The sequence below is a fragment of the Lissotriton helveticus genome, chromosome 10, assembly GCF_964261635.1.
Source record: "Lissotriton helveticus chromosome 10, aLisHel1.1, whole genome shotgun sequence".
Classification (NCBI taxonomy): Eukaryota; Metazoa; Chordata; class Amphibia; order Caudata; family Salamandridae; genus Lissotriton; species Lissotriton helveticus.
In genome coordinates, this window is record NC_136071.1 from 757,782,444 (window position 1) to 757,808,560 (window position 26,117).

The window sequence follows — 26,117 nt, forward strand, 5'->3', positions numbered from 1 at the left end:
CATCCCCATACACCAGCTTCCTTTACACAGTAAAATTGCACTATATGTTGATGATCTGATAATTTACACTTCGGACCCAGCTCAAACACTAATTAGGATAGAACAACTGACAATTGAGTTCGGAGTGCTCTCTGGCTATTTAGTAAATTTATCAAAAACAGAAGTAATTTCTTGGAATATGGAAGAGTGGGGTGGTAGAGTGTGTTCAGATATGAAATACTTGGGGATAGTAATTGTAGATAAAATTGATAATATTCCTTCGCGTAACCGTAAGAGAATGATAAAGGAGGTAGATAGACAACTAGCCAGGTGGAAGAACTTACCCGTGCCCATTTAGGAGAGGGTTAACTTGGAAAAAATGTCTGTTCTCCCAAAGCTAACATACCTTTTTAACTGCATACCACTTAGCTTTCCTAAGGACGAAATCAATAAAATACAAGGGAAAATATCGAGTTTCACCTGGGCATCCATTGGGGTCCGCAACTCATGGAAAAAACTAAGAAGCAGCCTCAAGAAGGCTGGGTTGGCATTGCCAGATCTTAGACTCTACTGTATGGCCTACCAATTTAAAGATATTTGTATGTTGCCAGGGGAGACCATTAGTACCACCTGGGAGAAATGACCAAAGATGTGGGCTCACATGCTTTTTTATATAAATTTGGAGCTAAAACAATCTTTTAAAAAGTCAGGCTAAAGGTTTTAAAATCTGCACTAAGATTGTGGCTTGTAGTGAGACTGGCACTAAAGATCGGCTATTCCTCAGAATTTGCCGAAACTTGGGAATCCCCAGGGACGCCGGAAGGCCTGGAAGAAGGTTTAAGTTTGCCTTTAAAGCAGCTGGGGATAACGAAATGGGGAGACTTGATAACATGAGTATTGATTCCCTGGGAGGTATTAAACACCAGGGGCCTCATTTATGAAAAGTGACGCATCGCTGCGTGAAAACAGCGATGCGTCACTTTTCACTGCGCCCTCCTTGCGAGACCAATGATGCGTCATATTTACACTATGACGCATCATGGCGCAAGGAGTTACAGATACGTCAGTATTTCTGACGTAACTGTAAGCGCAAAAGTCACGCATTCCTGCAATGTGTCACAAAAGTGATGCAACTCCAGCAATGCGTCCTTTCCCATGGGGATAGCCCCATGTGAAAGGGCTTGCGTCAGTCTTACGCCTGCTGTGAGGCAGGCGCAAGATTTTGACGCAACAGTGTCCTAAAAGTGACGCAGTGAAATCTCACAGATTTCACTGCGTCACTATTACGAGGCTTTTTGTGGGGGAACGCCCCCTCTGCATACATTATACCTGACGCAGGTATAATGTAGCGCAGGGGTTTACAAAGTGACGCATCTGCTTAGATGCGTCACTGTGTAAACAGCAGCGGTGCGTCCATTGGGGCGTAGCCCCACTAGTCCCCATGGACCCGCGGCTGTGCAAGGAAATGTAAATATTTAATTTTAATCATCCTCATGTCCAGGCCGTCAGGGATCCGGGCAGCACCCGGCGTATCCGGGAGTCTGGGGGGGGGGAGTGCTTTGCGGCAGGGAGGCTGGTCCGGACTGCTGTGCAGCTTGAGTTGAGTGACAGTCCACATCACTGACTCAGCTGCAGCAGAAGCGGTGTCCCGACGACGAGGCTCGACGAGTGCGCAAGAGAAGCTTGGGGCTGCAACTAGCCCAAGCATGCGCATTGTTGTTCTCCTGCGTAGCGAGTGGCCAGGGGGGTGCTGGGTTTAACTAGGCGGCAGCTCCCGGCGATAGAAAGGGCGACAGGGCGAACACGCAATGTGACCCCCTAGCCAATCCTGGCTGGCTAGTCACCGCGCGCAGGGCAGGGCAATCCATTATTGGATGCCGCGCGTGGGTGGTTCAGCCGTGGCCAATCACTGTGTCCGACTTCAGTCATGATGCAGTGATTGGCCATTTCGCGGCGCTGCTGATCTGTTCTCTAATCTATTCCCTACTCTCTCTCTCTGGGTGGGTGGTGACGAGTGTGACTCTCGCCTCGTGTGTGTGTGCATCAGCCAGCCTGTGTGCTCTCGAGTCCGTCTGTCGACCCGTAGTCGTGTGATTTCAACTTCAGTAATTTTTTAGTGAGTATATCAAATGATATGATTATGTAGACTAATTGTTTTAATCTCCTCTCCAGTCGACGATAATAATTTAGAAGTACGACAGCGCTGCGGCTGCCACGCTATTGGGCCGGCCTTGTGCTGCACTCAGAGAGGCCTAGGCCGCCTCAGTATATCACCCATCACCAGTACTTCACTCATCCCGCCCACTGTCGACACCATATATTCATTCAATGAACTTGAACTGTCTGACTGTGCAGTGCACTTGCCGCCCTCACAGGCCTGTACACCTCATCATTCCCGCCCCCACACACATGTACACCACACAAATGCCCGCCGTTACTAATCCGACCAGCCGTAGCTGCAACAAGGCATCCCGTCATCAATTAATTCAAATCAAATGATGGAGTTCTCTCGCGCTTGACATCCAGTCAAAATAAAACAACATGATTTTTTCCCCCAAAAATTATTTATACTGGAGACTCTGAACGGAACATAAAAAAGCCTAGCTGCTAGCTGGCAGACCGCAGGGCCGGGCACCCGCAGCAATTAGCCCGCAGGTGGTTCGGGGACTCGGGTGCTGGCTCCGGGGCCGGGCCAGGACTTCACCAGTTCCGACCCAAGAGCCCCGGCAATGGGGGGATTAACAGAAAGTTCTTGCAGAGTGACCATGATTAAGAAGTTACTCAGTGTTATACCCCTTAGCGTTCCATACATTTAAATTCGGTACTATCCAGTATCTTCTCCCGACACAGATGACATTTTAGGACTGGTAAGGTTACAGATGTCTCCTAAGACGCAGTTCCAGTCAGTCCGGGATTTCCTCTCCAAACACAGTGTGCTGTGATAGCCTCATCCAATTGGTTTCATTGATGGAATTAAAGACTACAAGTCCCAGAGTGCATTATGGTGTTCATTTACAAACAGACCTTAAGTGCAGGAATCTGAACCCATTGCTGTCATCACTCCTCAGATCCGTGCTGCAGCACCTCCTGCCACCCCACCCGACCCTGGCATCTGCACTTAGTCCTGTCAGCACCCCCAGTCTTGAATTCTAGCACGCCTGCTCAGCAGCAGGAATGTGCCCACGCTGATCCGCCATGATCTCTGACCTCTTGTGCCCTCTGCTATTTCAGGACTTGGGGCTAGTCGAGTAACTTCTAAGTTCTTAATCATGGACAGCGGAGTAAATCGTAACCGTCCGAGGTCTCACTCCCTGACGGTCAGACAATTACACTAAGCATCCCGCCTGCCGCCTGGGAGGAGGATGAATTGGGGGGCTATATTGAGCGTGCGGGGCTCAGAATCCACGGAGCACAGGGTCAAGCGAGGCCAAAAATAATCCGAAAAGGAAACACATGAACTATGTTAATTCAGTTCTCAATCCATGGCCTTCACTTCAGAGGATTTTTTTTTTTTTTAAATTGCGGTGCATGCCCTCTGAGAGGATTGGGATGTGCGTTGCGCAGTTTGAGGTGTGTGCTTGAGGTAGTTGAGACTATGTTTTTTGATTGCACTGAGAGAGAGAGAGAGAGAGAGAGAGAGAGAGAGAGAGAGAGAGAGAGAGAGAAAGAGAAAGAAAGAGAGAGAGAAAGAGAAAGAAAGTGAGGGAGAGAAAGAAAGAGAAAGGGAAAGAGAGTGAGAGAGAAAGAGAGTGAGAGAAAGAGACAAAGACAAAGAGAGAGAGAGAAAGAGAAAGAGAGAGAGAAAGGGAAAGAGAGTGAGAGAGAGCGAAAGAGAGAGAGAGAGAAAGGGAGAGAGAGTGAGAGAATGAGAAAGAGAGTAAGAGAGAGAGAGAAAAAGAAAGAGAGAGAAAGAGAAAGAGAGAGTAAGAGAGAGAAAGGGAAAGAGAGTGAGAGAGAGAGAGAAAGAGAGTGTGAGAGAGAGAGAGAGAGTGTTTTGTCTGATTGTGTGTTTGTATTCGTGCACACGTGCACTTAAATATTTCATTTATGCATATGGGTTCATCTAAGTCTGTTCCTGCACCCAACCATGACACAGCCATATTGGGCCATTTCAACTGAGAAGACGTCAGCTTAAAAACAAATCTAGACCACTTGGCCAATGCTTGCTGTATACATTTGTTTATTTGCTCTATTATCATGCACAAATGGACTTGCTAACATTTGTTTTCTTTGCTCTGCACTGGTAAACCCCTGCCAATAGACCCATAATGTTTAGGGGTGTTCTTTCCCACCTTGTAATTTGATTTACTCCTGCACTTCACGACATGATATTTATAAACGTGTCCATGGTGGCAGAGGGCCATGAAATGGTTTGCAAATCCCCATAAACGCATTTTTATGACACTCACAAGCCCTGGAATTCCATTACCACGCTCCGGGGAGAAGATTTACTTCCACGTGCAAGTAGGTGTGATTACTCTTTTTACACTTGTAAGTGTATGTTTTGCAGATTTCGTAAATCAGGCCATTTACACAGGTGAGTTCAACTGAGGTGGGCAAATAGCTAAGCTAATTTGGGTCAATGGATCCCAAAAACGGATTTGACCTTGTCAAAAAGTTCCATTTGAGTGTGTAAGTTCCTTTCAGGCGCCCAAATGACTTCTGGGATTGGAACCAAAATTAGCAATTTCCCAAAATTGACATGTTGAGGCTGGATCTAGCAGAACCAAAGTTTGTACTAGGTAGAGTAGATGTCTGTCACTCAAGCCCCTACATCAGAGGTTCTCTGGTTACCCTGGATCTAACTCACAACACATTTCCCGAGTAGTTGTGTGTTACTCTAGTTTAATTGTTTATGCAAGCATTTTTCAGGAGTAAGACATATTTATCTAAAGGAAAAAACATTGTGAGTCACGAGACTTGTTTTGCCCCCAAAGGAGCACTTCTTCTTACGCCTGGAAATTTGTCAATCACACCTGAGCCTGAAATAAGAAACAAATACTTTAAAATGCTCAGTAAATCAGATTTGATATTCATAAGTAATTCACATTTGAAACGGGATTAAGACACAAATACTCATAGAAAAAGTTTTGCCGATCAGATCGCCTGTCAGTGTCAGACCATCTTTTAATTTCAGTGCCTAGTTCTCTGTCCACATGCATATATCTATCTACCTTGCAGCCTAACGATATTTTTTCCCCCGAATCTATCGCTTTCAAATTAAAAAGCATCATCTCCGCTGAAATCTTTAGCATATATGCAAGGTTATGTTGACTTTCCTAAAAAGTGAAAGCAGCGGTCTGGGCTGCCTGCTAATGAGGCAAACGTGAGAAAAGTTCAGACGCCTTCTGCCCTTCAGATCAAACACTAGCAGTCAGTCGAGTGTGTCAGTCACGCGGCCCCCTCTTTCACGATCAGTTGTCACTGCTCAGCACGATTGTTATCCAATGTTCAGAAACAGTGTGTTAGGTCTTTGTCTTTTCCCTGCCCTCCCTGAGTCCCTTCATTCTGCTAATTCTCACCTCATTATTCGTGTAATACAATACATGATTTATGCCTCTTTTATTTCCTCTTCTTTTCTCACTGTCTCAATCTGTCTCTTTACCCTAGGTGGTATATTAGCATTTTTGGCTGTCTTGAAAGCTAAATAAGCCCTACTGTCCAACGCTGCTTATGACAATAACAGAGGTTAATGTGCCCTGTTCATTCAGTGTTAACTGATGTTAATTACGCACGCCACAATTATGGGCCTAAAACCAAGGAGTGGGTGCTGAAGGAAGAGAACAGCAATTAACAGCTCTTAACCTCAAATTAGCATTAGCACCAACTCCCCCCACTCTCACTCAAAATAGGGAGACAAAGAGGCCAATCATTCTTTGTCATGTATGTCCTACAGAAGCAGCGCAACACGATGCAACACACAATGATGAACATGATTTGACGGAAATAATCGGAACTGAGTGCGGGAGGTAGGGAAGGTCCGGTCCTACTCCTACAGGCAAAGTGAGCACCTCGAGAGCCCATGAAACTGACACAGGTGGAGGGGGGTGGGCGAGTGCCGGAGCCTTGATGATGGAAATGATGGATAGATTGAGGGAGGGGGTATGGAAATAACGTCGAAGGTAGCGAGAAAACTGCTGAGACATCCGTAATACTATCCAAGAAGAGGACTCCACTTTTTTGTAATAATGTTGGTGATATTGACATATTGCTCGGTGCATCGCCTGCCCCATACGGGGTTGTTGATTTACGGCTGTGAAACTTTTGAGATGGAGCTGTTGTATGGCTGCCTATTATGTTTTCAAGAGTCTTGCTCTGTATGACTGTATGCTTTTGGTTTTGTTACGTAATAAAAACAAAAAATAAAATAAAAAATAAAAAAAACAATTTGCATGCAGTTTCCCATCCTGGGAAAGCTAACACATGTACTCCTGGTACAGGCAGGAGTAAACGTATATTGAGGGTGGAAGTGCATAGGAAGCACTGACAAAAAAAATCGGTGGGTTTAGGTGGAGGAGTTTCTACATTTGGGAAGACTGAAGAGGTAAAAAGTTTGAATGTAGTGCCACACTTCTGCACGGCGTTGGTGTCTCCGTTCACCCCCACTCTTCCCCCCCCCCCCCCTGCTGCCATGAATCAGTGTTAATGGCCCATCAGCGGGAGGCGAGAGTCTTCGCACAATGTGTACAAACGGAAAACCTCCCTTTGTATAGGTAGGCGAGTGCCCGGGGGGAGGGGTAGGAGGGGGGGCAGCTTCACACATACCTGCCAGATGTCATGTCCAGAGCCTGCTGGGGGTCGGGTGGGTAGTCGGGTGGTATCAGGTGTGCATACCTTCATTCTGTTTTTTGTGCAGCTGTTAGCAACACAGGTGGGCCTTGATTGCATCCACATGCATGGAAGTCCCGAAAGCCCTTGGAAGCAGCAGTAAGGCGTGTGCTTCCGGATAATGACGTCCTCGCGACTATTTTGACTACGCTTAGCTTGCAGCCACCAGTTATCTAGGCTAAATTACCTCATACCCGGATGCAACTAAATTAGTTTCTCCTCATGAGAATATTGTAGTACCGATCTGCCTAGTTTATGCAATTTTTAGGGCACACAGCTCCGTGGGGGTAGAATAATATTTGTGTAAATTTCTGAACCTAAAGATATGGGCATTTTTAAAAGGCAGGAGGCCATGTGTACATTCTGCCGACATGCTGGCACAGATGCCCACCAGGCAGATTGGCAGAATGGTGACAAACCTGGGCAAGGGGTTTTCTGATTGTGTACATTTGCAGCTTTATTATATAGTGCGAGATCGACCCAAATATATCAGAGCACTTCACATGAGCACCAGGGACCTTACACAAGGACACATTCATTATTTTGGTAGGCGATGTAGATTAAATGATTTGCCCAAAATTCCAGAACGGTGAGGCCACACCTAGGCTCGAACCCTGTTCCCCAGCGCTAAAGTCAGAAGCTTTAGCCGTAAGGCTACATCCACAGATGAGCTGTAGATGCTCTCTCTACATACTTTCTTTGTTGTCAATACCACAGTCAAAGTGATCCTGGCAGAATCTGGTGGACGTGAATGTGCAGATAACGCAAGCATGACATTGATTGAATTGGCATATTTCAGGCAGCACTTTAAGCTTGAGTGCACATGGTTATTGTTTGTTTTGTTTACCAGACTCATCATCAGTGACTAAACAGAGCTTCACAAAATGCTTTGAGGTAATGCTTTTCCATGCGTGGCATAGTGTTTCAGTAACACTTCGTGAAAGCTAAATTGTTGCTCTGGCATCCTCCAATTTATGCTTAATGTCAGGTTACGTTAATAGGGAACATGTGGTTGGAGTGAAGTTAATGTAAGTGCATTACTGTGTTAGACTGGGTGCAGTCGTTTTACTATATTAAAAGAGCAAAATCAATGCACTTTGCACAGTATGACGAACAAAACACAGAGACACAGGTCTGTAAAATAAAAGGCAGGGAAATCGACAATTGTGCTCCAAAAGCGCATGCAAATGGCTGCTTCACCTCAAACTGCCTGATTGTGTCTTTGGTCTCTGATCTATGAGATGCAGGCTCGCATGTGGTAGGAATCATGAAAAAACACTTTCTTCCTTTCCTTTTCTTAATGACACCACGTAGCGCCATTAGACCATCACGAGCTTCAATGTTCCCCGGGGTAGAAAACACCTGACTAGCTGCATATAATGTAAATAGGTCAGTGAGGCACTGCTTTTGTCAGAGAGATCCTTTTGTTACTTGCAGTTTCTAAGTTAAAATTCTAACATACAGGGCGAGCTATTAACTGTCATGTAAGAGCTGCATGCAAATTGCAAGGAAAAAATTGGAGCGTTATGTTTTTTCCCCCACAGTCTTTGTTTCATTACCCTACTGTTTCAAAAATAAATTGTTATCTTTTCATTTTCAGCACCTGACAACCTGAAACATTACCGCATTTGGGGCAATTTTTCAGCAAACAACACGAGGACCCCAACCTCCGTTGCTGCTCTTTCACCCCGGCTACAACCCAGCAAACACCAGTGTTAAAGGTAAGCAAACTGATGCTATATATTTTTTTTACATGGGAGTTAGGGCTATGTAGTATGTGGTCACTCTCCAGGCCCTCAAGCAGTGTCTCTTTCAGTGCCTCCAGCAACCACTATGGCACAGAGAGGCAGGAGGCAGGAGAATGTATGAAGCTCTGTGGTAATACTGAATAATCAGCTACCTATGTTATGCCATCTATTAATGTAATAACTGCACATTCACAATTGGTTTATTAACCCTCCTGCTTTCTCAAATTTGCTTGAAAATGCATGGTTTTTCTTCTTTTTTTTCCAAAATTTTCTGGGGGGGTAACCCCCCAAACCCCCCTTTTGGGGTTCGGGCTCGCTCGCTGCGCTCGCTCGCTACGGTGCTGTATGCTAATGAGTTTGCACCCACCACTTTAAAATCTCACCCACCGCCCCTGTGTGTAAATAGTGCGCAACTGGAGGCATGTTTTACGCCGCCGATGCGTCACAAAAAGTGACGCATCCAAAGCGTAAAACTGACGCAAGGCCTCATAAATGAGGCCCCAGGACAGGCAACAGGCTCTCCAGGTTTAAGTACATGCAGCTCACTTCATGGTCCTTGACCGTTACAGAGGAAGTTGCGGGTACATGGGACTTTGAGGCCTCACTCCAGGACACCAGTCCGAAAGCCAAAGAAGTGAAAAATGATACAGACAATTCTTGGAGGCAGAGGAAGAAAAACTGAAGGCCCCATCTGAGATCTAGAAAGACACACTGCAGGAAGGCAGCATACCATCTCTGTGGATAGACTCTTTGAAACTTCTTTATGCCATAGTAACACCAGCTAGTTTTAAACATCATCATGTCTTTGTCATCCACAGGTTTTATTGGACCCCACAAAGATTGGCCAAGTTTGTGCTACAGCCGGCCCCAAATGTATGAGATGCAATAATTTAAGGGCTAATGATGCTCATGGTTTTTTACAAGTCCTGTCATAAAAGAATTTTGGAAGACTGTAGAAGGCACCATAAGGGCCATCTTAGCAGAAAATATAGTCTTGACTGAAACATTGGTCCTTCTTGGGGTGGATAATGTCTCTCAACATGTTTTAAATAGTAAGCAAAGGGGTTTAGTATTTTACTTGCTGCTCTTGGCCAGGCGAAAGATCTGTAAACATTGGTTGGACCCCCTTCCTCCATACCCTACAGCCTGGTTAAGTGTAGTTAAATGGACATGTAGTATAGATATTAAATGCAACCCACAACGGGCCGCAGAAATTTGGGGGGACTATTTGAAGTGGTCAGGTTAGGGCTCCAAGACAAGGCTCCAGATTGGTCATAAACATCAATATTTGGTCCAATGATTACACCAGGTAATTGGATCGGGTCGGGGGGTTTTCTTTGCCCCCCTATAAAAAAGACCAGTGCTGTGGAGGGTACGAGTCTGAAACTGCTTGTACCACAGATGGATCGAGGGTGTATACAAACGGCCCAGAGTGGTTAAATGAGGAAAAAAAACAATTCTTAGAGACCCAACTAGACATTTCTACCTGTTCCCAATCAAAAGCAATCGCTTATTGAATATAATAAGGTAACCAAAAGTTATTTTATGGGAGAGGTTGGCTAAATTAAGACTTTTTCACTACCATTACATGTAAAACTTAAGAGTGCATGTCCAATTTTTAAGTACAATGCACCCTGCCCTGTGGGCTGTTTCGGACTTGACCTAGCGGGGACTTACATGTATAACAAGCATTGGCATTGCCAATAGGTCTCGCTTGTGGGACCTTATAAGTATTTAGTTTTGCAGCACAATATCCTTGTTGCATAATCGGATATTGTGCTGCAAAACTAAATACTTATAAGGTCCCACAAGCGAGACCTATTGGCAATGCCAATGCTTGTTTAAGTCAGCTCCGTTTGGCAATGGGCAGAGAGTGTCTCTCTGTGGTGTTGATACATTCCATGTTTGGAGTGTATCTTACATCACCAGGTAGAATATAGAATATTTGCGGGGTGGGAGTTCGAGGTGAAGACAGTTGGGTAGATTTGTATGAAGCTGAGCTGGCAAAGTGAGAAGCGGAGTTGCAAAATAAAGATCCAACCTTTACATGAAATTGAGTAGTCTACTTTACAATTTGGCAACGGAGGATGGAGAGGCAACTCTGCAAGGACCCACGGAGAAAAGGAATTAGCAGTTGATGATTTAGGAATACGTGAGGATCCGTAAGACAACAATAAGTGAAAAACGTGACAAAAAGAAGAATAAAGGTGAGCCCAAGTGCAAGCGAGCGCAAGTGGAATTCGAAGTGATGAGCATAATTGAATTTAAGAAAAATTGTGAAGTTACCGTTATCGGCGGCATGCGCGAGTGAAGCGCGAGAAGTGGTGCGTGGAGTCAGCGCGAGTGAAGCACGAGAAGGATGTTGCATGCGCAAGCGCTGTGACGCATCAATGCTAGAAAGTGAAGAGGTACTATTCACGACGAAGGGTTGAAGGAAATTTTCTCGTTCTTGATTTACGAAGAACCCGAAGTAACGCAAAGGATAATAATTGCGCGAAGGAGGCACTGGGCAGTTTAAATAAAAAGTTTGAAAGAAATAAAACCTTTTTGGGAAATTGTGAACCATTCATAAAAATAAAAAAATTTTTGTGACTGAAGATATTAAGACTGCTACATTGGATGAATTAACATTTAAAGAATGCATTACAATACAATACAATGAATAAAAAATTAGATACAAGAATTTAAGAGACCGTGATTGAAAGCAATTGTTGATTGTGAGCGTAGCATTACATGAGGAGAAAATTACAAGTGGACGGGGGAACACGGCCTGGGGGAAGCTGGCTGGGGAGGGGGAGGAGAAATGCAAGGAAGTTAGGGGAGGAGAAGCCGAGAAGCCGCAGAGCGCACGCTGGGCGAAGCCCTTTGATGTGCTCTGCGGCAAGATGCAATTAGGAGGGAGGGAGGTTGATGCGCGTTCGTGTTGATAACGTGGTTCACGTGAAGTTCGTGAAAACGCCAGGGAAAAAGCTGGTGGTTTCACGAGCAGTTTGCCGACTTGAATTCTCGCTCCGCTCGATGCGCATGCACGCATGGATAGGTCGCGAGACCTAAAAATGGAATTAGATTCAATATAAATAAAAAAGGACCCCCTGAGTCTAGATACAGTTCCTAGGACAGGGCAACAACAGTATTAGTGAGAATTTTTCCTAGGCCACACAAAAAACCTGTCTGAAATCAGGTTGCACTTAAAGATGGATGAACAACAGCCTCAATATACTAACAAACAATACAGTTATAGAAAAAATAGATTTTTATTTTTCATATTAAAAAGGTTACATAAAAAGAAAAATAGTTATATAAAAAAGGCAGTGTAAGATTTACAACTTAAACCAGCCACAATATAATTCTTAAAACATTATTTTTAAATAAAAAACACAATAAATGTACATAAACAGAAGTCTGACAAAGATGTTCAGCAATACAAGAAGAAACGGTGACAGTCTCTACGCGCGTTTCGGCGTTGAACCGCCTTCTTCAGGAGAGCACCAAGATGTTCTAGAAAACAATATGTAATATATATATATATATAACATACATACAAATGATAATAATAGTACATGAGCAAGTAAACGGTGGTGCAAGAAATTATGAGTTTCCATTTGACTTGTGATTTCACTATAAAGTTATTCAGAAAGATACCATTACCAAGAATCACCCAGGTGAAAAGAAAACCAGTAGGAGTAGATTAAGTGTATATTCAGATTTCAGATATATGCAAATAAACTTATGAGAGAAACGGTCAAGTAATAGTGTAAGAAGAATAGAAGAAAAGAAAACTGGAGACACCCAAAAATTTCGAAGGGCCAGGATGTGGGATCTTACCTATACAGCCAACTGACTTTACATCAAAGGGACAAATCTTGAAGATCTGACTAATTTTTATCTATAGAGACCAAGAAAATGAAGAGAACAGCGACATAAGCGTCTACATTGAATTAAGTACATGTTACCAATTAACACGCAAAAGGAGTAATTGATGACTTTAAGTAAGAAAAGCAAGTACCTGATAAAAACAAGATCAATTGCATGAAGACAAGAGATCGATGATGTCACAATTAGAAATGGAAATAGGCCTCAAGAAAAAAGATCTGCAAAAGTAAGTATATGTTGATCATACACGTATTCCTGAAAACAAATGATAAGTGATTTAGCGTGTCAACGATTTGTCAGGACCTAAATGTACCTGATATGGAAGGTACGCAGCTACTGATGTTTAAAAGTAGGATCCACCAAACGTTAATAAGGGATCTGCATAGAATAAAAAACAAATGTGTAGGGCCTGGCACATAATGCTGTGGTACATACAGTGATACAAGAGTTATGTTTCTCATCAAACGGATATGAGGATGTCCAAGCAAATAAAAGATGTGTGAAGAGCTGGATCGCTATTCAAAAATTAGGACACTGGCAAAAGAGACCGTATACATATACCGATCTGTAAAGCAAGAATCACAAGGTACTAAATGCTAATAAGATATGTAAGCGAGAGCTATACTTCAAAAAGCTGCTGGTTATAAACAGCACATGTGCTCCAATATAGTCAAACATGCCCTAAGAACTGCATACATAGTGTTGGGTAAATTACCTTTGTTTTTGTGCTGACCGTAGGGGTTCAAAGATATTTAAACTCCCAGGTTACTGCCACATGATGCAGGCAATAACATATAGGTCACTTGAATTGTGATAATCTGAAATAAATGTACCAGAAAAAATTCTGTTCAATATAAACTGCTTGGAGTGAAAAGTGTATTTAAACATGAGCGCAAGACAAAGTGCTTTCCTTGTCTTGGCTAGATGAAGGTGAAAAAGATACAAATCAAACCTAAACGGAAAAGATTAAATGAGGCTAAACGTACCATTATAAAAGAAAAAAAGCGCAGAAAATGATTCACTCTCCTTAAATATTTAAATTATAGAGGTCGATAACCACATGAGAGCGAGGAGCAGGCATGGTTAGCTCTCTTAAAGTATATACGTGAGTGGAAAACTAGAGAACTATAAGCCCAAGCAGACTTACTAAAAATGTCCATGTCCGAATCCTATCTGAGGCCCGATTCTGCTGAAACAAACGTGTGTAAAACCGCCGTGGTTTAAATGGGCAATGAATTGCCGGCGTGTGACTCTGCCGTCTCAATTGGACCACTAAAACCCTAAGCATCACCACACTGCTAATTCCGAACACAGTGGAACCGGACGTCTGATACGTGCACCAAATGTGCCTTCTACGTTGAATAGGCAGTAAAATTTCCGGCATGTGACGATGTCGTCTCGAAAGGACCACGTGATGTAGGAGAACAGCGTACCATAAAGCCCTGAGCAGAATCGTACTGCTGATTCCAAATCTGGTGAAACCGAACATCTAGAACAAGCACCGAATGTGCCTTCTAAATTGCTGGCGTGTATTAATAGAACTGGCTAATAGATCTAGATCATACCTGCAAGCCAATTTAACGAATATCCGCAAATAACGAGATAAAAAAAATCGAGGCTGTGGGCTGCCCTACTTTGGAGAGAGTGGGAGTGGCGATTAAGAGAAAGAGAACTAGAAATGTCAATCTGATATCTCACTAAATGGAAACTAAAGCATCATAAATACACCTACCTAGTTCCTAACAAGACCAATTGTACAGAGTGCACGAGGGTACAATGCAGGGTATACCTCATGTTAGGAAAAACATGAGGCAAGACGCATCTTTCAGTTCTTACTTATCGCTTGTTGTAAAATGGAATTAGTGCTGCAGATCCACAAGTAGCATTACATTTAAAGTCCCTGGGTACAGGTAGTGCAATTTTATTAGGGATTTATAGGTAAATTAAATGTGCCAATTGGGTGTAAGTCAATTTTCATAAACAGTCATATGCCTGTCCCTCTATACTATGGGGTTGAAGACCCCTAGTTACTAGTATATTGTTCAACTCAACAGAGGGCGTGCTACAACCTTCTGTCTCTGTGTGCTAATGTCAGTCACAGTTTTGAAAATTATTAAAACAACGTATGTGTATGTGCCCGGTGCATGTGTGAATCTAACACCTCACTCTACCCTTCTCTAGTGAAAAAAAGGGGAGGGGAGGTTGGCAGCGCCTCACGGGAGCAACACCCGGGGGAGGATATGGCAGACTGGTACTCGCCTGGATCCTCACGTTCTCATCATCAGCAACTGCCAACCTATACACAAAAAGGGGATAAAGACTGTGCAAAAGAAAAACTCTATGTGTTGTGTGTGTTATTGACCCACTGCGGTATACCAAACCACCTTGGTTCGGGGTATGGTCCCGCCACCATAAAAAGAACTGAGCTATACTAGCCCCTACAACTTTATTCTGTGCTGTATGCCCGTTCTAATTAAAAACAACCAACATGTTTCATCACCGTGAGTTACTTTACCGGCGATTTCATCAGGGTTTTGTACTGGGTCAGCGTGAATCCTGCACGTCTGGATTCTCCCTTTATTGTACCTATGATAACACATGGGATAAAATCACACATACACATACATTTTACTCACTTGGTCTCGGTGGGGATGTACCATCACCACTGTATACTTGGTCATACTTGTGTCAATCATACGTTACCAGGTAGCCTTATGTGGTTGAGCCTACCAGGCTCCCGTAGAAGAATCTGGACTGATCAGACCCTTTAACAGTTAATGGGTTCCGTGGACCGCCCTTGAGTCGGTATCTAAAAAACAAATGCGGTTAGGTCAAGGAAAACATGTGGAGTCATATCTTGCATACCCCCTTGATGCACCCTCACCATTCGGCACTCTTCACTTTATGCTCGTATTGTAGTATGCTCCAAGCTACTATGGATTATCTCGACTGGATGAAGCTGCCATTCAAAATATGCCGTGATTTTATTTACGTCTAGTGCTCAAACACCCCTGCGGTTTTGCTACCGCCGATGCACAGACGAGTACTGCCCTACTCTCCCGCATCGGCGGCAGCAACCGTAAACTCCCGGTGTGTTATTTTCAGTCTTAGTTTGTGGGACCCGTAATTCAAGAGTCACTCGTGTGGGTGCCCCATGGCCTTAAATGACTCGCCCGCCCTCATAGTTGCGTAATGATCTCTATCTGCTTCTCATGCGTGCTGCGATCGAAGTATCACCCCTGTGAAATAAAGGGTGGTGTGCTTACCGGTGTTGCGTACAAACGTGGCCTCCGCTCACCCTTCAACTACCCAGATAATGTCGGGATGTGTATTTCAAGCGCGGTGCCTTAGGCCCTCCCCGATCACGTGCGCCGGCACGTTCGAGGCCGTGTATGACGTAAGGTTCTTACTCGGCGGCCATCTTAGAATGGGAAGAAAAATCCCAAAACGGCATGGAGCAGATGCTTGCCTTAAACTAGATCACTGTTTGTGTACCCGTTTTCTCATAAGTAACTCGCGTGCTATGTGTACTACAGTCCCACCACTGATAATTGGCTTGAGGTTGCATACAGCGTGTGCACACGCCGCATCATGTCTATCAATTACAGAGGGGACTGGAATAAAACCGTACACTAATTTTGTGCCCTCAGTGAAAAGAGTTCACTCCTTTATTCACACAGTAACCCTAGGCAGGGCTTGGCTGGAATTAAGCTAGCTGACCTAAGGTGTGTCTCTAGCATGCTGCACTAAGGAGAGATATCCTAAACAGTAGTGTGCCTTGTAATTTAAAGCTAGAGTAGGCGCTAAGTCAGTCCGTGCCGATCTATTTAGTCGTGGGACACTCATATCAACTAGTGTGTAAAACCGCCGTGGTTTAAATGGGCAATGAATTGCCGGCGTGTGACTCTGCCGTCTCAATTGGACCACTAAAACCCTAAGCATCACCACACTGCTAATTCCGAAAACAGTGGAACCGGACGTCTGATACGTGCACCAAATGTGCCTTCTACGTTGAATAGGCAGTAAAATTTCCGGCATGTGACGATGTCGTCTCGAAAGGACCACGTGATGTAGGAGAACAGCGTACCATAAAGCCCTGAGCAGAATCGTACTGCTGATTCCAAATCTGGTGAAACCGAACATCTAGAACAAGCACCGAATGTGCCTTCTAAATTGCTGGCGTGTATTAATAGAACTGGCTAATAGATCTAGATCATACCTGCAAGCCAATTTAACGAATATCCGCAAATAACGAGATAAAAAAAATCGAGGCTGTGGGCTGCCCTACTTTGGAGAGAGTGGGAGTGGCGATTAAGAGAAAGAGAACTAGAAATGTCAATCTGATATCTCACTAAATGGAAACTAAAGCATCATAAATACACCTACCTAGTTCCTAACAAGACCAATTGTACAGAGTGCACGAGGGTACAATGCAGGGTATACCTCATGTTAGGAAAAACATGAGGCAAGACGCATCTTTCAGTTCTTACTTATCGCTTGTTGTAAAATGGAATTAGTGCTGCAGATCCACAAGTAGCATTACATTTAAAGTCCCTGGGTACAGGTAGTGCAATTTTATTAGGGATTTATAGGTAAATTAAATGTGCCAATTGGGTGTAAGTCAATTTTCATAAACAGTCATATGCCTGTCCCTCTATACTATGGGGTTGAAGACCCCTAGTTACTAGTATATTGTTCAACTCAACAGAGGGCGTGCTACAACCTTCTGTCTCTGTGTGCTAATGTCAGTCACAGTTTTGAAAATTATTAAAACAACGTATGTGTATGTGCCCGGTGCATGTGTGAATCTAACACCTCACTCTACCCTTCTCTAGTGAAAAAAAGGGGAGGGGAGGTTGGCAGCGCCTCACGGGAGCAACACCCGGGGGAGGATATGGCAGACTGGTACTCGCCTGGATCCTCACGTTCTCATCATCAGCAACTGCCAACCTATACACAAAAAGGGGATAAAGACTGTGCAAAAGAAAAACTCTATATGTTGTGCGTGTTATTGACCCACTGCGGTATACCAAACCACCTTGGTTCGGGGTATGGTCCCGCCACCATAAAAAGAACTGAGCTATACTAGCCCCTACAACTTTATTCTGTGCTGTATGCCCGTTCTAATTAAAAACAACCAACATGTTTCATCACCGTGAGTTACTTTACCGGCGATTTCATCAGGGTTTTGTACTGGGTCAGCGTGAATCCTGCACGTCTGGATTCTCCCTTTATTGTACCTATGATAACACATGGGATAAAATCACACATACACATACATTTTACTCACTTGGTCTCGGTGGGGATGTACCATCACCACTGTATACTTGGTCATACTTGTGTCAATCATACGTTACCAGGTAGCCTTATGTGGTTGAGCCTACCAGGCTCCCGTAGAAGAATCTGGACTGATCAGACCCTTTAACAGTTAATGGGTTCCGTGGACCGCCCTTGAGTCGGTATCTAAAAAACAAATGCGGTTAGGTCAAGGAAAACATGTGGAGTCATATCTTGCATACCCCCTTCATGCACCCTCACCATTCGGCACTCTTCACTTTATGCTCGTATTGTAGTATGCTCCAAGCTACTATGGATTATCTCGACTGGATGAAGCTGCCATTCAAAATATGCCGTGATTTTATTTACGTCTAGTGCTCAAACACCCCTGCGGTTTTGCTACCGCCGATGCACAGACGAGTACTGCCCTACTCTCCCGCATCGGCGGCAGCAACCGTAAACTCCCGGTGTGTTATTTTCAGTCTTAGTTTGTGGGACCCGTAATTCAAGAGTCACTCGTGTGGGTGCCCCATGGCGTATGGCCTTAAATGACTCGCCCGCCCTCATAGTTGCGTAATGATCTCTATCTGCTTCTCATGCGTGCTGCGATCGAAGTATCACCCCTGTGAAATAAAGGGTGGTGTGCTTACCGGTGTTGCGTACAAACGTGGCCTCCGCTCACCCTTCAACTACCCAGATAATGTCGGGATGTGTATTTCAAGCGCGGTGCCTTAGGCCCTCCCCGATCACGTGCGCCGGCACGTTCGAGGCCGTGTATGACGTAAGGTTCTTACTCGGCGGCCATCTTAGAATGGGAAGAAAAATCCCAAAACGGCATGGAGCAGATGCTTGCCTTAAACTAGATCACTGTTTGTGTACCCGTTTTCTCATAAGTAACTCGCGTGCTATGTGTACTACAGTCCCACCACTGATAATTGGCTTGAGGTTGCATACAGCGTGTGCACACGCCGCATCATGTCTATCAATTACAGAGGGGACTGGAATAAAACCGTACACTAAGTTTGTGCCCTCAGTGAAAAGAGTTCACTCCTTTATTCACACAGTAACCCTAGGCAGGGCTTGGCTGGAATTAAGCTAGCTGACCTAAGGTGTGTCTCTAGCATGCTGCACTAAGGAGAGATATCCTAAACAGTAGTGTGCCTTGTAATTTAAAGCTAGAGTAGGCGCTAAGTCAGTCCGTGCCGATCTATTTAGTCGTGGGACACTCATATCAACTAGGAGGCGGTGAGTCTGTTCCATTCAATAATATCATTAAGGCCATGTTGGTCTGTGGCCTCTTCAAAGATCCAGCGCGCCTCTTTTCTGAATAGTCTGTTCTCAATGTTGAACTGGTCCCCCATCACTCTTTCAATCACCATCCAACGCAGGTCCCTGGGTTGGTGTTTTAGCGTGGTGAAGTGTTGCAGCAATTTGGTCATGAGTTTGGCTGCTTTAAGCGTGCTCAGGTGTTCCTCAATTCTGACTTTGATCTTTCTAGTCGTTAATCCAATGTAGTGCAATCCGCACGGACACGTGAGCCTGTAAATCACATTAGTAGTATTACAGTTGCTGAAGCTGTTTAAATGCCAGATCTTTCCACTCGCTCTTATGATTGATTTAGATTTGATGGAGAGTCCACACACTGTGCATCTCCCACATGGATAATGTCCCGGGGGGATGCTGGAGTCTTTCACCGCTGGTGCTGGTCGAGAATGGACCAGTCGGTCCCTCAAACTGGTAGACCGTTTAAAGGCAAATCTAGGCTGCGGCATCTGCATTGAGTTTGTGCTCAGCAGGTGCCAATGCTTCCTAATTATCTGTCGGATCTTTGTGGAATGGGGGCCAAAGGTGGTAACCACTGGGATACATTCCTTCGGCTCTTTTGTCTGTTTGTCAAGGCGGGCTTCCCTCGGGGTGTTAAGTGCCCGTTTACGTGCTTGCCTCACTACTTTCTGGGGATAGGCTCGCGCCGTATGTTTGGAGACCAATTCCTCTGTCTGATCCTGGAAATTGGCTGTTGTCGAGCAATTCCTACGGTATCTCATGAATTGCCCTACCTGGAGGTTATCCCGCAGGGCTCTCGGATGAAATGACCTGTAATGCAACAGAGAGTTCTTGTCCGTCGGTTTTTGGTGGACTGTTGTGACAAGCTTATTGTCTGTGACCTGTATGTCCAGATCTAGATATGCGGCTTTGTGGCAGTCCACACTCCATGTGAATCTAAGACAACCATCTAGACTGTTGAGCCATGTCAAGAAACGATCCAGTGTTGCAGCAGGACTCAAGGTGTCTCGGTTGGGTCTTTGGGCCATTATACTTGGTTATACACGATGGCAAATTTTTGCTTGGCATTTACAGTCGATCATTTAGCGTCTATCTTGGCAGGACCATATTTACTGCCTGATACCCCATTGGGAGGGACAAACACAGCCCGGGATGATTGGGAGAAACTGTCGACACTAAGAAAACGACAGATCAGGATAGCCCTTCATGGTGCTCTAATGAATACTTGCGGGCCGGGGCAGCCCCGGCTAGCCATTTGGTGAGGTTGGAACCCAAAATATTCCTGGAGGACAAGCAGTTCCGGGTGGATCGGAGCTACATAGCCAACAAATGCTCACTGAGATTTTGGATTTGGAAACCAGTGTAAAAAACGACGAGAGAGTAGGGCAGTACTCGTCTGTGCATCGACGGTAGCAAAACCGCAGGGGTGTTTGAGCACTAGACGCAAATAAAATCACGGCATATTTTGAATGGCAGCTTCATCCAGTCGAGATAATCCATAGTAGCTTGGAGCATACTACAATACGAGCATAAGGTGAAGAGTGCCGAAGGGTGAGGGTGCATGAAGGGGGTATGCAAGATATGACTCCACATGTTTTCCTTGACCTAACCGCATTCGTTTTTTAGATACCGACTCAAGGGCGGTCCACGGAACCCATTAACTGTTAAAGGGTCCGATCAGTCCAGATTCTTCTACGGGAGCCTGGTAGGCTCAACCACATAAGGCTACCTGGTAACGTATGATTGACACAAGTATGACCAAGTATACAGTGGTGATGGTACATCCCCACCGAGACCAAGTGAGTAAAATGTATGTGTATGTGTGATTTTATCCCATATGTTATCATAGGTACAATAAAGGGAGAATCCAGACGTGCAGGATTCATGCTGACCCAGTACAATACCCTGATGAAATCGCCGGTAAAGTAACTCACGGTGATGAAACATGTTGGTTGTTTTTAATTAGAACGGGCATACAGCACAGAATAAAGTTGTAGGGGCTAGTATAGCTCAGTTCTTTTTTATGGTGGCGGGACCATACCCCGAACCAAGGAGGTTTGGTATACCGCAGTGGGTCACTAACACGCACAACACATAGAGTTTTTCTTTTGCACAGTCCCCTTTTTGTTATAGGTTGGCAGTTGCTGATGATGAGAACGAGAGGATCCAGCGAGTACCAGTCTGCCATATCCTCCCCCGGGTGTTGCTCCCGTGAGGCGCTGCCAACCTCCCCTCCCCTTTTTTTCACTAGAGAAGGGTAGAGTGAGGTGTTAGATTCACACATGCACAGGGCACATACACATACGTTGTTTTAATAATTTTCAAAACTTAGACTGACATTAGCACACAGAGACAGAAGGTTGTAGCACTCCCTCTGTTGAGTTGAACAATATACTAGTAACTAGGGGTCTTCAACCCCATAGTATAGAGGGACAGGCATATGACTGTTTATGATGTAGTGAGTGGGGGGCAGCCTGTATAAATCCCTGTCTTATCCCCCTGAGGCTCCTTGGTGTTGAGTGTAAGTCAATTTTACCATGTTCAATGGAGGGAGCACAAGTACTTTAGCATGATTAGCAGTGGTAAAGTACACAGAGTGGTAAAGCCAACAAAAACAAATTTCACCAAAACAGGAGAGGAGAAGGCAACATTGTTTGAGAAGACCAATTTAAAGCTGTCAGATCTAACACAATTCGATTCAAAACTGAACCATTGGCTCGATAACTCGCAGCATGGGTTTCGTCCACATCACTCTACAGAATCAGCATTGATTCTTGCAGCTGAGGAGATTCGCAGAGTGGTGGATGGTGGAGGAAGGGCGGTCTTCATACTCCTTGATCTCTCGGCTGCTTTTGATACTGTAAACCATGTGGTTTCGCTGCAGCGGCTGAGGGATGCGGGGCTCAAAGGGACTGCCCTTTCCCTAATGTCCTCTTTTCTGGAGGCTAGGGGCAAAAGGTGTTTCTGGGATGGCATACACTCTGAGAGTTTTCATCTCCCCTGTGAAGTGCCTCAAGGATCTGCGTGTCACCAATCCTTTATAACTTGTACATTGCCCCCCTAGCTAGTCTAGTTAAAAAACATGGTTTTGGACTCGTATCATACGCTGATGACTCTCAGCTTATCATCTCAATCACCGAAGATCCAGAAGTCACTGCAGTTAGGTTCCATGCCTGCCTCACTGACATTATGAGATGGATGGGCCAGAACTATTTAAAAACAAATACAGAAAAGACAGAGGTGATGGAGTTTGGAATAGGTCAATCTATTTGGAGTCAAACCAGGTGGCCGGTGGAGGCTGGAGAATGCCCTCACCCTATTGACAAAGTTAGAAATTTATGAATTATTTTTGACAGTAAGCTGAATTTTGGCACCCAGGTAAATAGCCATGTCTCTTCCTGCTTCTTCCTCTTAAAAATACTGCGAAAAATTCTCCCTTTTATTCCTCAAATTCTCCAGAAAACTGTGATGGTAGTGCTTTTCTTATCAAAATTAGACTTTTCAAATGCATTGTTCCTGGGTATTGATAAATTTCAGCTACAAAAACTGCAATCCTTGCAAAACGCGGCTGCCAGACTTCTTCTGGGGATGCGTAGAGGACAACCGATATCAGCTGGAATCAGATCACTATACTGGCTCCCTATTAAACAACGTATTGAATTTAAAGCGCTAACTTTGGTATACAAAGTAGTAAATGGGGGGAGTGCAGCTGATCTTCAAAAGCTTTTTATAGCCTATGTTCCCCCACGAGCACTTAGATCGGCTACTCAAGGATTAATAAAAACTGTAAAATTTAAAAGAGCTACATGGGGCGGTCGAGCTATAACACACTGTGCAACTACGCTCTGGAACAAACTACCTATATCCTTGAGAAGTCAGCCGAATCTCCAGCTTTTCAGGAAGAATTTGAAAACCTGTTTTTTTACAGCTGCATAGGTCATAAGCATTCTCACTGTGTCTCCACACCCTCACTTCAGCGCCAAGACACCTCGGTATTCGAGCGCTCTACAAGAAAAAAAAACATCAACATAAACATGGACTTTCGTAAAGCTCTCAAAACCCACCTCTTTACTCTAGCTTACCCACTGTAGTTCCTCCCCTGTTATCCTCAGGTTAGTTTTTCTGCAGCGCTAAGAAACCGTTTGGTAGTAGAGCGCTTTACAAAACCCTTCAACTTCATCATTCGGTAAATCTAAGAAGGCCAGCAACAAAATTATGTAGATCCTCTTTCTTTAATACATGCCACAGCTTAGAATTGTTTGAGAATGTGGCTCACTGACAAGTTTTCCCCTAGGCACCACTTGTCCACAGTTAAGAATAAAAGTGTTGTCTTAATCTTTGTACTATAAAAACTTGATGCAACATTGTAAAGTGCACCAGTAGAAACAATTTCGAAGATAATCAAGGCCAACTCATTACAAGTTCATACAATGGTCAGTGTGCCTTCCCAGGCACAATGACTTACCCATTGCATAGTTTCCATTGGAAAAACTTTAGGGAGGCATTTCCTCTGCCAGTAGGGATTTGGAAATAACACACCAAAACCAGCTCTAAAGGTCAGCCTACAATTTCACTTACTGTTAATTTCAAGAGTTGCTGACCTTACTGAATATAAAGAATTAAGGTATGCTGATATATGAATGTGTGAAATGACACACTAATCAAGCATTATTACCTTAGGGGAATTGTTAAAAGTGTCATTTAGACTGCCCATAATCCTGCGCTTTTTTATTTTTCCATCAAAGGAATTTAGACAATCTTGAGAAATTCATTTGAATGACTGCGTAAATTGCAGACTCCCTAATTACAAGAGCGATACCATTTTGCACTTGTTCTTTTGCTGCCCAGGAGAAAGCACAGAAAGACAAAAGCTGCTTAAACAAATCTTCTTAAACAACGGAATTATAAGATGCATGAACGTCCCCAAGTATTGTTATAATTCGGAAATTATTCCTTACCTGTTCCAGGCTGCCAAATTCTTACAAGGTGTCTTCAAAATATGATCTGTTAAGTGACTTAGTTATATTTCATCTTTGATTTTCCAAAATTATTATCACTGTTTTTTGAGGCGTGTTGATTCTCTACCTATGAGATAGACACGACTGGATACAATTAAAAATACGGTAATACAATAGTCTTCCCAACTGGCAGTATTGTAGTTGTACAAGATTGCAGAAATCTTTTATGTATATTCGTAATGCATTTTAGATCTTTTTTCATGTTTATGTAAATTTTTAATTGTGTTATGATTTTAATCTCATGCACTAAATGTATTGCACAGCTGGATTTTCCGCAGGGGCGAAATGTAGGAACTGATGCTAGGTCCCAGCTTCCTTCAACCACCTCCTTCACCCAACAGGGTCAAAGCAATAGAGGGAAGGTGGGGGAAAAAGAGGAGACAAAACAAGGAAAGGAGGAAGGGGTAGAATTCACTGGATTGTCTGTAGGGTATCACGAAGACGCCTACAAGGAAAAGACACAAACGTAAGTACGTTCTCTTTACTAACAACTGGCTGTATATATGTATCTCACACTATGATATTATACCTGCCAATTTGATGTTCTGCCTGTGCAGAAAACATTTGCAAATGGAGCATAAAACACACAAGATATCTAAAAAGAAACAGTCACTAAATGAATATTTGGACAGCGGAAGATTAGCCACAAACAAAAGATGAGATATTAAACATACCAACTGTTTCAATCTGCTTATATTAATATGTATATTTAAAATGGTGCATTGGGAGATGTGTTGTAATCTACCCCCACCTTTATGTTTAGTTACAGTGGTACATTCCTGCCCCCCCGCCCTCTTCCTGATGGTATGTTCCACTGGAGCCTGCTTTAGAATGTTGACAGCCACCTGGCAGTCTTGGAGAGTTGGTGACGGAATAAAGACAAGTTCTTACCTTCTACTGCATCAAGAGTCTTCTTTACAACACTGGCGACGAGCCGTAGAACCTGGCGCAGGGGGCCTTGCTGTCACCTCCCCTTTCAGTGCACTCTCCATCCGGTGATGTTTGTGCTTCAATACTGATGAGAGGGAAAATTCAAAAGGAAGTCTAAATTGATACCTGCTTTTTTTCAAGTGATCCTCGCCCTGCAAGTCCAGCTGAGGAAGTGTCTTTTCCTTTTAGAAACAGTTCGGGACTACATCCTGGTAGGATCCACTTTACAGGAGTTGTGTGACTGGCGCTTTAATGCTCCACTTACAGAGTAGTAGTACACTGTACTCCTCGCAAGTACGGACTGTCAGATGCAACTTTGGCTGTGTGTCAGAGCATTCGCATCCTGTTAGAGCTGTGATTCTAGTGAGAGCAGCGTGTGATTCTAGTGAGAGCATCGTGTCATATTGGAACTTTTATCCACTTTCTGTTACGATCGAGAGCAGCTCTTTGGGCTCTGTTCATCTGCGCCTCCGTCAGCGAATGTGGGGAGCGTTTCCAGCCTGTAAAATGACTCTGTGGTGATCGTCTGCCTGCATTTATTACAACTGGGGCCAGTGCAGTTAAGGCTACGTCGGTGTTTTTGTAGGGCTCTCAGCAATTAAGCCGGTTATGTGTGGAGAGCGTTCCCAACAAAGTATTCCCGGATTGACCAAGCTCTCTCTCTGCGTCAGTGTTCCTGTCAGCGCTTCCGTTGCGAAGCAAGCGTTCCCGATCTATTCGTGCCCCTGCGTGAACATCCTCAGCGTAGGCAGTCTCCTCAGAACAAGCCGTCTCGCCTGCTTTTGGGGGTGTTTTCCTCATGCCCTGACAGAGTTTTCCTGTGGGAGCTCCGATCTGCGAGCCACTTTCAATCCGGAAGAGTATCCGGCGTGCTCTGCGCACCATACGCTGTGACGGAGTATTCTGATAGATCGCCCGGCGAACCAGCTTCAGTAGAGCCGCCTTTGAGCCCTTCCTTCAGCTCCTGTCAACGGTGTGAGCTGCGCACCAGTCATCTCAGAGTGTAGTGTAGTTCCTATTTTCCTAACAGGCTCTGCGCATTGGAATAATATCTTCAATAGTATAGACGTAGGACAGAGGTTAACTAGGTCTTCTACTGACGATATTAGACTTAAAGTTTTGTGTGCCAGCTAGCTCAGAGTTCACTAGAAACTTTCTCGAATAGGCAAGGAGGAGTTTA

At 44.3% G+C, this 26,117-nt stretch overlaps 1 long non-coding RNA gene across 1 annotated transcript; it reads left to right on the plus strand.

Moving 5' to 3' along the window:
* Positions 1-1,977: 1,977 nt before the first annotated feature.
* Positions 1,978-24,444, plus strand: LOC144785477 (uncharacterized). Its single transcript, XR_013601916.1, has 3 exons — positions 1,978-2,095; positions 8,408-8,528; positions 24,271-24,444. It is a non-coding gene; the product is annotated as an uncharacterized LOC144785477 (long non-coding RNA).
* The last annotated feature ends 1,673 nt before the right edge of the window (positions 24,445-26,117 follow it).